This window comes from Poromitra crassiceps (genome assembly GCF_964638095.1).
Source record: "Poromitra crassiceps genome assembly, chromosome: 2".
Lineage (NCBI taxonomy): Eukaryota > Metazoa > Chordata > Actinopteri > Beryciformes > Melamphaidae > Poromitra > Poromitra crassiceps.
The window spans coordinates 115826762-115837447 of NC_139624.1; the positions used below are offsets into that span (position 1 = coordinate 115826762).

General features: G+C 42.4%; 1 pseudogene across 1 annotated transcript; it reads left to right on the plus strand.

The window, feature by feature from the left end:
• The first annotated feature begins 5372 nt into the window (after positions 1 to 5372).
• On the plus strand, positions 5373 to 10028 carry LOC310771469 (carbohydrate sulfotransferase 11 pseudogene; annotated as a pseudogene). Its single transcript has 3 exons — positions 5373 to 5483; positions 8483 to 8604; positions 9375 to 10028. The product of its transcript is annotated as a carbohydrate sulfotransferase 11 pseudogene (transcript).
• The last annotated feature ends 658 nt before the right edge of the window (positions 10029 to 10686 follow it).

The window sequence follows — 10686 nt, forward strand, 5'->3', positions numbered from 1 at the left end:
GGCTTTGCAACTTTCAATTTTGCTGTCACAGTAGTTGAAGTGTGTAACACCTCAAGATTTTATCTCAAAAACTGAAGTTTTTACAATATTTTGAATTCTGCCCTCATGTATGGCTAGAGCATCGATGCCTTCACCATCCTGGGGAACGGTGGGACATGCCCTCGCCATCCTGCAAAAAAACACACACACACACACACACACACACACACACACACACACACACACACAGACACACAGACACACACACACACACACACACACACACACACACACACACACACACACACACACACACACACACTTATGATGATGTCATCAGTGATGTCACTTGAGCAATTGTGCATTGTGACATCACTGATGATGTCATCAGTGCCCAGAGATGGGGACTTGGACTGGAGACTTGGACGTGAGTCACACTTAAGTCACACACAGTGACTTGAGACTAGACTTGAGACTTTTCCTCAAAGACTTGAGACTTGGACTTGAGATTTGGGACTTGTGAACAATATTTATTTTTGTGTGTATTAACATTAAGGAAAGGTCTATTAATAATAATGTCAACTAATCAATGCTGATGCTGTATGCTAATAGATAGAGTGTGGATTATACATTAGCCTACAGTACATGCTTTGAATCCCATAGTTTTAGCTATGCTGTGTTCTAAGCAGACTGGATGGCATGCAGCAGATGATAGAACATTCATCCATAAGCGACTTGAGACTTGACATGGACTTGTGATTAAAGACTTGAGACTGGACTTGGTCTATAGCTAAAAGACGAGACTTGACTTGGACTCTAGCTCAAAGACTTGAGACTTGCCCGGCCACGACCCATTGCTGCAGAGCAGCTATACTATACTATAATACTATACTATAATTATTATTATCTTATAGTGGTAATCGGTCAAATGGTGGAGGAGGAGAACTTAGTGGTAATCGGTGAAAAGGTGGAGGAGGAGATGTTAGAATGTGTTTGATCTCAGTGGTAATCGTTAAAACGTGTAGGATGAGATGTTAAAAATGAGTTTGATCTTAGTGGTATTCGGTCAAATGGTGAGATGTTAAAAATGTGTTTTTCAACTAATTCAAAATCTCAACAATTTCCAGGCGGACCTCGAAAGTCCATTATGGCAGGTTTGTAGACTCCTGTTCGGTGGACATGTGTAGCCTACCAAGTTCCATGTAGATAGGACAAACAGTGGTACACAAGTCTACATTTTCTGGGTGTGTTTGAGTGGGAGTGTCTAAGTGTACAGTGTGTGTGTGTGTGTGTGTGTGTGTGTGTGTGTGTGTATGTATTTGCGCGCGTGCGTGTGTGTGCAAGCGTGTGTGTGGTCAGGCACAGCAGCACACATCATCATTTAATGATGGCTTAGCAAACGGTGTACATGTGCACTCGACTCGGCGGAGGACAAAGATGAATGATGCTCCCGACTAGAAACTGCTGCATGATCCCTTTCTCTCTGTCTCTCTCCCTCCCACTCTATCGCCCCTCCTCTCTATCTCCCCCCCTCTCTCTCTTCATCCCTCTCTCTCACTCTTTCTCCCTCCCTCCCTCTCTCTCTCCATCTTTCTGAAGTGTACAGTTAGTGGGCGGGCTGGAGCATCTGGGGTCCATTGGTGCGAGCGAGGCACAGAGCAGAGCTATAGTGTGTGCGTGTGTGCGTGCGTGAGCGAGGCAGAGCTATAGGGGCCAAGTCTTTGATTTTCTTGTCATGGCTGCTTATAATGATTAATGCCTGGACATGGGGGCCACTCCGTGTGATTATGGGGCCTGCAAGCTTCTGCTACTCTTGTACTACTAACATGTGACATGTGCACATACACACACATGCACACACGCAGACACACATGCACACGCGCACGCACACACACACACGCACACACACACACACACACACACACACACACACACGCAGACACACATGCACAAGCGCACACATGCGCACAGATGCACAAAATCGCTGCACTGTACATGTTTTATCTGGTTTATACTTAGGCAGACATTACAGTATACAGTAGTTATATAAGGTTATACAGACATTACAGTATACAGTAGAGTTATATAGATGATGTCATACTTACTAATGTCGACAATGATGATGTCATATTTCAATAAGTTTGAACCCTTATTTCATTCATGTTAAATGTTGCGTGCGTCATTCCCTCCCTACCGCTCGCTGTATGTCGTAAAAGGAGAGGAAGAGTCTGAGGTTTTACTGTGGACAGTCAACTTACCTATAGGAGTCATCTCTCTGTCCCAGTTTGACGTGTGTAACCCGGACGTTTTGGGGTAGCCCCTCTTAGGTCACTTTCACATATAAGCTGGTGGACTCTGTGCGATTCGGGGGGGTGAAGTTGCAACATTGTTGCGATTTTCATTTGGTCTGGTTCACTTTCACACATGCAATTTGCCAAGCGCACCAAACTTTCTGAACATTGTCACGTGGCCGAAACAGTCACTCGTCTATTGGACAGAATAGAGAAGGGACATCTCTCCTCTCCAGCAGGCTTCTTGTCTGGCTGAGGGCTGACTGAACAACACAAGTGAATCCGCAAAACACAAACCATGTAGCAACACCCCAGCTAGCAATCTGCCGCTGCCTGTGGTGGCCCGCGGTCGCATTTTGAGCGGCAGAGCGGCGGTGGCATTCCTTCAGCGGCCATCCGGCGGCCCACTGGAGGAACGCCGCTACCGCTAAGATACTCCATCCATTAAACTGCATAAGCATTATGAAACTATAGCTCTAATTTGAAACGATGGGCTAAGTTCTGTTCTCTTTTGTTTGAAAGAGACTATTTAATGGATTTCTGTTTTTATTAGGCTACACAAAGGCAAAAATACCTTCACAGCATTCGAAAATGAACTTAGCAAGATTTTCCAAATCTCTATAGGCCTATGGATGAAAAACACAAATGCCCAAAAATTATACATTGTATTTGAGAAGTTTATTGTAGCCTATTTAATTTCTGTAGTAATTGTTTTGTCCGTGCAGCATTTACTTTTTATTTATGTTGTTCTCTCAAATTTTTGGGTTAGTCTTTGAATTAAAAAACATAGTGGACAAACATTTCTAATCACCTGTGTTGGAATGTTCTTTGAATACCAGAAATCAAATCAATAGCTTATAAATTCACCTCCTTGAATAGTTCATGCCTGAGTCGTAAACCAGAGCATATTAAAATACAACTGGATGGATGTTGGACTTTGAATGGTTTTGCAATGACCAAGCAAAGTGGTCTATAGCTTATGTGCTTGATAGTGCATCCATGGCCTAGCCACTTGACTTGATGTCTAGTGCAGTGGTTCTCAAACTTTAAACTGACACAAATTAGACAACGGAGCCTCATTTGATAATATTTTGTCCCAACTGATAGGTTTTTGATCAATATAAGCAGTTGATCACTATAACTATATATATGTGTATATATATATATATATATATATGTATACACAGATCCTTTCCCAAAAATGTGAATATCATGGAAAGTTTTCTTCCATAATTCCTTTCAAAAAGTGAAACTTTCATAGATTATAGATTCATTGCACACAAAGTGAAATATTTCTAGCCTTTGTTTCATTTTTCATAATGTTGGCCTACAGCTCCAGAAAACCCCCAATACAGTATTTCAAAAAAATATTATAGTGTGAAGAAAATCAGCAGTTACTTCTCAGTTATGACTGACTCCAGCCTCAGTCCACTCCCTCTGAATCTCTGCCAAATTTTTTGAATCGTCTTTGCTTGACAATGAAGTCCACGGTTATCCATGTTATTTCCATGATATTCAATTTTTTTGAAAGGATATGTATATATATATGTGTGTGTGTGTGTGTGTGTGTGTGTGTGTGTGTGTGTGTGTGTGTGTGTGTGTGTGTGTGTGTGTGTGTGTGTGTGTGTGTGTGTGTGTGCATGTATACATTTAAAAATGATCAAGTAGATTATCTAAAATTACTGAAGAGTAAAAGTATAGCATTACAAAATACTTAAAAAGTACAAATCCTCTACTCGAGTACATGTTTGTACTGGCATTGGCATTTGAATGGCTTTGCAATGGCCGAAATCAAAGTATTGCTTATAAATGCATGTGCTTGATAGTGCATTCAGATAGTGCATGCCTGGCCTCTTGATAGGCTATTGCATAGAATACTTTGCATATCTATTAGGGCTATAGACGAGACTAATTTGGTCAGCTTGGTTAGCACTCCTCCTGTGAGTTAGCTTTGAGCTGTGTAAGAGTAGTAAAGTCTTGTAAAACCATTGCTTAAAATATTTTTTATGAGTCTTACTCTTAACTCATTGAGTGCCAGCCACTTTTGGAGAACGGACGCTCCCAGTGCCAGAGTTTCAGAGCGTTTTCAGTGATTTCTCGAGGCCCACAGAATATTGTGTGATATTACTATGTAAACACTGAACACGCACAAAGAACGATGAGACTCTATTGTATCAGCAGCAAAAAAAGTTTATTGATATCATTTTCCGTTCTTTAGTTATCAGCCGGAGAAGATAGGTCAAAAACAGCAAAAACAGGTGTTTCCATCTAGAAGCTGAGATATTGAGCCTTTTGTGAAATGAAGCATTTGAAGCAAATCACTGACTCTGAAACTAATATTTTCTGACCTGAAACATCTGAACAGTAATTTCCTTCAATATAACAGCATCCCCACCCCCCTCTACTGCAAACTCCTCCTCCGTGGGTGTGTCTCTGGTGGCTCTGCTCCCTCTGCTGCTTGCGGATCCACGTTCGGATGGCGGCCGCTCGTCGGGATCGGGCTCGCTCGTTTCTGGGGTTTCGGTTGTGAGCTGGGATGAAGCTGCGTCCGATTCGATTCTGGGCTTTCTGCTGCGCGTTTCAAAGTGTGCTGCACCCAGAGTCTATTTTCGGAGCCCCCCACCGTTGTGCGCCGGCTCCCAGCGCGACAGCGAAAAGCCAAACCATTCTCATGAGAATGGTTTCATCACGGCTTTTTCTGCTGTTTTTACTCAACTTTCTCTAATCTGGAGAGCACTGTCGCCACCTAATGGGTCGGTAAAATAGGTTATACACATTCAACATGCCCCAAAATTTTACAGGAGATGTATTAGGCATTGATCCACGTCCCACCGTCAAAAAACGCAATTGATGACAATCGTCGTCATTGGCACTCTACGTTAGTAATCGAATTGACGACGATTGTCGTCATTGGCACTCAATGAGTGAAGAAACCTATTTTCTTCCAATTTAAGTTCCCTCCATAATTTATCCATTTCAGCATTCCAATAAGGTTTATTTTTCTTACATTTCTATAGAAATATTGTTTTTAAAATATTTTAATACATCCATGGGTAAAGCTCTGGTACAGTGCTGAAACAGGAAGTAGGCGGAGTATTGGTGATGACGTACAACAGCGAACCAACCAATAGGGTGGCGATGGAAAAACCCAGGCGGGACTTTGAATCCCAGAGAAAAATACATGATACAAGCCCGTTGTATCGCTGCTGGAAGGTATCTCTTACACTCTCTGGACAAAGATGGCACCAGAGCACAGATTGCTTGGACACTGAACTGCCTGCCATTGCCAACGCTACACGCGCCTACAAACACCAGCCTGCAGAAGCCCTGTGAAGCAGCCCATCCCAGCCACGAGTTTCACTGGTGTCCGTAGGACATTCTGCTTCGATAAACAAAGGTAAGCTGCTGCACTGGATGGGCACATAGCTAACGCTATGGTGGCGTTAGCTTCAAAACTATGGAACAAAGCACACACTGCTTCCTTAGCTTTAAAGGTAATGCCATTGTAACGTTAACTATTGATCACCAAACACAGCTGTCTATAGCCTATGGGTTATTTCACTTATCTAGCTAGCTATCTGCCTATTCAGCTATCGTTGATTAACTGATGAGCTTTAATAAGATATAAACGCGTTTGTTTCAACTATCATTAGAAGCTAGCTGGCTTGCTAACGTAGATGTTAGGCAGTCAGACAAGCCAGTTGGTTAATGCACATACAGTATGGCCGTTTATATCCCATTTTACACTAATCAGTTAATTATATCATAGCCGCCAGTGTGTTGCTGTTTTTCAGTTCACAAAGCTGGTGATGCAGCGGATATGTTGTTTTTGTTAGCATTAGCTTAGCATTAGCTTAGCAGCGCGGCCTACTGGCGCATTCCTTTGTCGCAAAATAACTGGGATGTTGAGGCTAAATGACGTCACATCCATTTAGTTAGCATTCCATTTGCAGAAAACTTGAGCTCGATCGTTACTTTACATGGCAGTAAAATGCCACTGAATGACCAAATTGATTTAACTTTTAACCATTTCGATTTCCACTTTCCATACCATACCACTTTCCAGCATTGGTTAGTTGTTAACGTCGTGACTATATTTATAACGTTATAACGTACTTTGCGGTTTATAATTGAGGGCTGAATACAGCCTATCACCCTCATGTTGAAAGTAATTTCTGCACCGCAGCGAACATAACATACACCATTTAACGGTGTTATTCGGCCGTTTAACGTTAACGTACATATTTCCGTTTGCTTTCACGGCTAACAGACAATTGATTAAACTAACGTTACAGAGTACAGACCATTGTTAGTGCTGCTCACGTTAATTTACTGCGTGCATCATTCTTCTGTTTGCGTGCACGGCCATGTAAGATGAGATCAAAACTAACGTTACAGACCGTTACAGTCTGTGACTGTTAGTCTGTAAATCGTTTGTATTATTTATTTCCTTTCCCCCACACTGATGCAAGCTCTAGCTGCATCAGCAGCTGCATAAAGAAATGTGAAATTATTATCGCTTATTGGACAAGAGAAGCAGATATTTGTCTGTTATAGGTATCAGCTTAAAAATCCCTCCTAGCAGCCAGGGCCGTAACCAGGGTTCCGAAATAGGGGAGGTCCAGCAAGGGGAGGCGGATTCGGCGGCGCCCGGAAAAAATTTGAGTTTTCCCCCCCCCCTTTTTTAGCCATATTTAGAGTAATATATCATTTTAAATCAACATTAGGATTATACTGTTGTGATGTCATTATTCAGTATATTCTCTTTCATGTCACCACCTGCTCAGCTCTCCTGTCAACATAATTGTAACTAACAAACACAAACTGTTTTAGCCAAATTCATATCAAAATGACACCTACAAACACAGGTACACAACCCAAGCCGTACACAACACACAAAGTCATCATCGATAATAAAAAAAACATACAGAGGGACATTTATTTATTCCTGATAGGAACGATTGAAAAATAAAATAAAATATATTATGTTGTTTTTAACTTTACACCACCTCTTTTTGTTACTTATTGGGTCATGAAACTGAAACCATGCATATAGCCACCTGCATACCTGACTTCGGGAGCTTGGCAATTGGCATCATGCATGATTACAATGAGATGCACCCACTTTAAACCTGAATAAAGTAATAAAACCACTAGTAAACCAGTAGGCGGCGCCTGGCCTGCTGTTCAGTGAGTGGCCTGGCCTGGCCTGGCCTGCAAAAAAAAAAAAAAAAAAAAAAAAAAATTTTTTTTTTTTTTTTGCAGGCTGAAATATTAGGGGAGGTCCGGACCTCCCCGTCCTCATAGCTAGTTACGGCCATGCTAGCAGCATCATAAAAGGCATTCAAATAGCTATTTTATTTTTGTAATGTAGCTCCCTTTGTTTGTTTCAGGTTGGGCCAATGGACAGCTTTGTCAGAGACACATTGGCGGAGTGGCAACTTCAAGACCTCGTAGATAGTTTTAAAGGTAAGGTTTCTATTTTATTTTTTATAAATATTCTTATGGAAAATTATCATTTCTTTAGCCGTAGCTCGGCCTCGCCTGCCCTATTGGCATGCCCGTGTGTGTGTGTGTGTGTGTGTGTGTGTGTGTTGCTCTCACTAAATATTATTGCATCAGTGATGTCACAATGCCTCCATGTGTATGTGTTTGTGTGCCTCATTATATCACTGATTACATCATCAGTAGGCATTTTAAATACTCACACAAAGCTGCTTTATCATGTCTCCTTCCATGCTGAGATTGCATTAGAAAATAACACGCCATAACTCTTATAACATCTTTCAAGCAGTTTTTGTTGATCAGTGCTATCAGCAGCACTTCAATTCGTATGGTCAGTCACACACACACACACACACACACACACACACACCTGTGAATATAGTATATTGGGGAGAAGGGCATGGTGCTACCGGATAATGCTGTAACTCTGTTTCCCTGACGAACTCCACAAATCTTTGTGGACTAAAATACTATGCTACTTCCAGTGGCATAGCGGTCATTTTTGGGTTAACTTATGCATTAAGGTTAGTTCTGACTATTGTGAAGTGCCATTTTGAATCTCTTGGAAGTAAAAATACATTTGAAGTGGTCCAAATATTGACCACAAGTGCACTAGTTGTTATTTTAGGGTTGATCATTCATTCATGATCTTTGATGATTCTTCATCTTTTCTGTTTTTGTTTGTTTGTAGGTTGAATCAGCGGTAGGCGATTCACCGGGGCCGACGCGAGCTGTCAGAGGAGGCCTGCCGCTCCTACACCCGCAAATGCCGAGTCCTCATCCCCGAGGACCTGAAGCACGTCATCGTGGACGACCAGCATGGCATGCTGTCACTGGCGCCGGAACAAGGGGGACATGGGGATATTTTGTCCCCCTTAAAATTTGGTCCCCCTAAAAAAAAAAAAAAAAAATCTGAGGGGGCAACTGCCCCTGACGCTTATAGCCCACTTTACACTGTTTACACAGCCTGTGATGCTTGTTAAAGCCGTGATCGTTGTGGGATTATTACACCTGAGACAGACAGACCCAGGGATCAAGTTACAGAGAGCCCACTTTACACTGTTTACACAGCCTGTGACACTTGTTAAAGCCGTGATCATTGTGGGATTATTACACCTGAGAGACAGACAGACCTGGACTCTGTACTGCACTCGTATACGGTTATTGTTATTTTATTTTTGTGTTGAGATGACAAGTTTTGCACTGTGTTTCAAAGTGATAATAATAATAATAATAATAAGTTCAGTGTTTCTGCCTGTGTTGCTGTCTGTTGTAGTGTAATTATAAAATGACCTAAAGGGAGAGCAGGTCACCAAGTGAGTGAGAAAAGGAAAAATACTGAATAATTACATCACTACAGTATAATCCTAATGTTAATTTAAAATGAGATATTCATCTAAATATGGCAAAAAATCATCCAAACGTCCATAAAAACGTCAATTTTTCGTCGCCGCCCTTATGGGCGCCGAAAAGACGGCGCCCTCCGGGCGCCACAAAAAAAAAAGAAAGAAAAAAATGTAAAAAAATGTAATAAAATAAAATAAAATAAAAATATTGTGTCCCCCTTATTGCAAACTCGTTCCGGCGCCACTGCATGCTGTACTGCTACGTGCCCAAGGTGGCCTGCACCAAGAGAGTGCTCATGATCCTGACGGGTGTCCCCGGGCCCGCTGGCCATTCCCGCCAACGAGGCCCACGTGCCGGGGAACCTGCGCACGCTGTCGGAGTACTCCACCTCCCAGATCAACCAGCGCCTGCGCTCCTACCTGAAGTTCGTCTTTGTGGGCGAGCCCTTTGAGCGGCTGGTGTCTGCGTACCGCAACAAGCTCACGCGCAGCTACAACACGGCGTTTCATAAACGATACGGCATGAAGATAGTCCGGTGCCACCGACCGGACCCCCGGCCAGAGGCTTTGGAGCGGGGCGACGACGTCTCCTTCGAGGAGTTCGTGTACTACCTTGTGGTGTGGACCCGGCCACCCAGCGAGAGGAGCCCTTCAACGAGCACTGGGAGCAGCTGGAGACGCTACGAGACGCTGGAGCAGGACTCCCGCTACGTGCTGCAGCTGACTGGGGTGGAGAGGGCAGGTCGCCTTCCCGGCCTCCTCCAAGAGCACCAGGACTACGGGCGACATGGCAGCCCAGTTCTTCCACAACATCAGCCCCTTCTACCAGAAGAAGCTGTACAACCTCTACCGCATGGAGTTCCTGCTCTTCAACTACTCCATGCCAGCCTACCTCAAGTTTAGTTGAGGCTGGGACTTCACTCATCCACAGACTCATGCTTGAACTCTCTGATCCTGATCTTTACATGGACTCCACTATGTCACTTTCAAGGTCTGTTACTTTGCACTTTAATGCAAATTAATTTGAAAATTGCCTTTCTGTCGCCGATAATTTGTATTGCTGCGCTGCATACTGCACAAAGACAAATTCCTCATTTGTAACATGTTCATTATGGCTATTAAGTAAGCTTGAATCTTGAGACTATTGTTTATTATACTGGACTCCCCCTGCTAGTATTGACTTACAATAATTACAGTCCTTGATAATTACCCACCTATAATAACACACAATTTTATATAAAATTAACTTTTTGGAACACGGTGGAAAAGTAGGAATACCGGTATCTATGATGTGCTGCTGTGCGTGACTTTATGCTTGTTTTCTATTTGTATCTTTATGACTGTTTTATTTGACTATTGCACTATTTAAATTTTAAGGCAGATTTTGTGATTCAAAATGGCTGTTTTTTTTATACATTATTTTTGGCTTGATGTTTTTTTTTTATATATAGCCTACATAATATGCAACATATACTGAGTTGTCAAGTTTTTTGCTATTTGCAATGCACAGTTGTCAAATCATCATCGTTTGATTCATTTCTTGTCCATAAATAAAATAACAAAAA